The following is a 4,207-nucleotide window of genomic DNA, read 5'->3' as shown; positions in this document are numbered from 1 at the left end:
TAGCCTACTGGTTAGGGTATTGCACTCATGATCACAAGATTGAGATCAGGTGGTACATTGTGTTCTTGAGCAAAACACTTCATTTCAAGTTGCTCTGCGATCATTTTGACACCTGACTTGTGGTACACCATGCACCTGTTTAGGCAATGTCAATTTGATGAAAAGAGTGAGGTAATGTACAGCACATACATTTCATCACTATAAACAAATCATTTGTGCAGGTTGTTTAGCTAAAGCTGAACACTCATACATCGTCTTCAATGAGAGAGTCCATCATTATTAATAAATGGCTTTCGTCCATCCATATAACATTCTTTTTTGAAATATCTAAATCCAAAGCTGCTGATTTATTCATTATGAAGAATTAATATAGCAAAAGTTTGGCAACAGAATTTCAAAGACTTTTTCAATACATCGTCTTAAATATGACATTTTCACAGGTATGAGAGGTTAAAGTATGACAGAAGGACAGAAGCAAATTTCTTGCTGTAGAAGAAATAAATGACTACCCTAGTTGGAAAAAAGAAAGGTAAGGAGAGAGAGAGAGGATGAGTTGGGGTGTACCCTCAAGGTGCAGGGAAGTGAATGTTACGTGAAATGGAGTAGTACAGCGGATTGGACAGGGTGAGTGGGTAGGTAAGTTCACAAGAGTGTAAAGGCAGAGTGGGAAATAGGCCTTTTTAATATCGCTTTTAATCTGTCAACAGAGCATGAGCAATTTTGCAATACAGCATCTTTTCATGTATCTCAATTCTATGTAACTCATTACAAAGCTCAATGTTTCAAGATCATATCATTTTCTATCATTTATATATATATATATATATATATATATATATATATATATATATATATATATATATATATATATATATATATATATATATATATACAGACACACATGTATGTATGTGTGGTAAGAAGCTTACTTCCCAACCACATGGTTCTGGATTCAGTCCCACTGCATGGCATTTTGGGAAAGTGTCTTGCACAATAGCCTCAGACCAACTAAAGCCTTGTGAGTGGATTTGGTAGACAAAAACTGAAAGAAGCCTGTTGTATATATGTGTGTGTGTGTATGTATACATATTCTGTTGTGTCTGGGGAGAGTCGTTCTCTTTTAGTGCCTTATAATTTAACACACTCACCAGTAAAATTTCCACTTATTTTTTATTTTTCTAAAATTTTCTTTGCATCTTGCTACCTTTTCAATAGTTTTAAACCTATGTGTGTGTGTCTGTGTTTGTCCCCCCCCCACCACTTGACAACTGGTGTTGGTGTGCTTACGTCCCCAACTTAGTGGTTTGGCAAAAAGTGACTGATAGAATATAAATACCGAGCTTAACAAAATATAAGTACTGGAGTTGATTCATTTGACTAGAAAATTTTCAAGGAGGTGCCCCAGCATGGCTGCAATCTAATGATTGAAACAAGTAAAAGATAAAACACACCCACACCCACACACACATATATATATATATATATATATATATATATTTGACTGGTAATGTATTTTATCAACAACTTGAAAGATAGAAGGTAAAGTTGACCTTTGCAGGATTTGGACTTAGAACAAAGAGATCTGGAAAGACCAAAAAAAAAACAAAAAAACACCAAGTTATTTTGTCTAACACTCTAAATGAGTCAAGAATTCACAGCCATAAAATAATTGTTTGTATATAAGGTAAAAAGACAGATACTTTATCCATCAATCGTGGAAGGCTCAAAGACAAAGTGGACCTCACGGTCTTTGAACTCAGGGTAAAGAGCCAACAAAAAAATAATACAAAGTATTTTGTAACCATCCTTATAATAACTGGTTCTAGTTTAAGCACAAGGGTGGAAATTTTAGGTGGTTAGTTGGCTAAATTCCCCTCCCTAAAGTTGCTAAATCTCTTAATGTGATTTCATACTATGGAAGTTCATACACACATACACGTAGACACACTCAGTCCCTGCTCTGTGTTTTCTTTACATACATACATACATACATACATACATACATATATATCATCATCATCATGCTGGCTTGGGTTGGATGGTTTGACAAGAATCTGATGAGTCCAAGGCTTGTATTGTACTCTAGTGGATTTTGGACTTAACTTAAATTCTCATCAAAAATGTCTGCATCAATTTGACCTTTCCCAGAGAAACAAGCAGCCAATATATTTATATGCTCAACAAATACAGGAGCCTAAATAGGACTGGAGCAACTATTTGCATACCATAAGTATTTTCCTTCTCCTTCACCTCTGTCTATGATTCTCTCTTTCTCACTCTGTATGTATGTGTGTGTTTAGCATTCATTTACTCATTGCCTGCCACCAAGCCTTGCATGTGCACTCATCCTGCGCCTCTTATGTTAACTCTCTTTGTATTTCTCTTTTACTCTCTTTGCCCCTATCTATACAGTGTAAAGCAGTGATTCTCAACCGGGGTCCATATGACCCTTGGTGGCCCATATAAAATTTGGTGGTTAAAGTTTATGCACAATAAATTGGTTACATTTCTACAATACACAAAATATTTTTTAATACAAATTCCTTCTGACATTTGATTATAAAAATATCATAGGATTTTCTTAAACATGAAATGGTTGTGAGGCACCAGCCTTGTAAATAAGAATCTAAGGCAGTCAATAGGCAAAAATTGTTTGAGAGCCACTGATGTAAAGCTTAACTCCAAAAATTAACTAACCAACCAACCAACCAACTGACCAACTAACATTTATATGAACCATTATATAGGAAAGGGTGGTTGATTGGCAGAATCAAAACAGCATTGGACAAAATACCTTACTCTTCTTATTCTTCACATTCTTCTTACTCTTTACATTCTGAATTCAAATCCCACCAAGGTCAACTTTACCTTTCATTCCTCCTTAAAAAGGGCAAAGACCCCCTTCGGTCTTGAATGACTATGGGATTGCACCTAGAAAATTCCATTCCAAGGCACAAGTCTGGGCTAGGTTGTTTATGGAAGACCAGCGGTCACCCATGCATACCAGCCTCCCCTCTCCATGCCACCAATGTTATCCAAGGGAAAGGCAAAGGCTGATACAGCTTGGCACCAGTGATGTCGCAACTCATTTCTACAGTTTCCTAGTGTCTGTGGCATACATATATTCACCCATTTGATGTAACGCTGGTCTGTCACAGGATTACTCATTTTTGCCCACTGAGTGAAATGAAGTGTTTTGCTCAAGAACACAATATCTTGCCTGGTCCAGGAATTGAAACCACAGTCTTGTGGTCATAAGTCCAACCCCCTAACCACTAGGCCACACACTTCCATCTCAGGAATAGTTACTGACAAATATTATACTAATGTGTATGTTACTGATAAATACAGTGATTAATGACTAATTAACTTCACACAGCTGAAAACAAACCCTCATCCTAGGTCATGAAAGAGAAAGAGAGAAAGAAAGGAAGAAAGAGAGGGAGAGGGCAAGAGAGATGAGCTGAAATATTATAGTGTATGTTCTATAAATAGGAAAGAAAGAACAGAGACAATGTAGGACACAGGACTTTTTAGTCTCGTCAGAGATAACATCTCCAGTACTCGGACAGGAAGGACATCTAGCCACAAGTAGCATGTGAAAATACAATAACATGACATACATACACACAGATGGCAAAGATTGTGGATGTATGCTATGAGAAACTAAGAGATAAATTCATCCCATGCCAGATTGAAAACTAGATATAGAATGATGACAATCACACACACACATCTATATTTAAATCTGTTTATATCTATAGGTATATATAAGTACACATATAAACAAACACTTATCTATCTATCTATTTATCTATCTATCTGTCTGTCTGTCTATCTATACATACATTCATACATACATACATACAATAACCACACACACACACAATTATATATACATATATGTATATTTGAGCTAGAGTTTGGATATTGCACTCACCATCTATTCCCATATTGAGTTCTTGAGTGAAACACTTCATTCTATATTGCCCTGTGACCACTTTGATATCTGATATTCACTTGTACAAGCTGTGTTGGTTTGATGGATAGCTTGAGCTAGTGTACAGCACAAGTGTTTGATCATTACAAACAAATAATCTGTATAGGATATATACATATATATACACATACACATATATATGATACATACATACATATACATATATATATATATATATATATATATATATATATATATATATATATA

Source organism: Octopus bimaculoides, chromosome 5 (assembly GCF_001194135.2).
Source record: "Octopus bimaculoides isolate UCB-OBI-ISO-001 chromosome 5, ASM119413v2, whole genome shotgun sequence".
Classification (NCBI taxonomy): Eukaryota; Metazoa; Mollusca; class Cephalopoda; order Octopoda; family Octopodidae; genus Octopus; species Octopus bimaculoides.
This window is presented reverse-complemented; position numbering follows the sequence as displayed.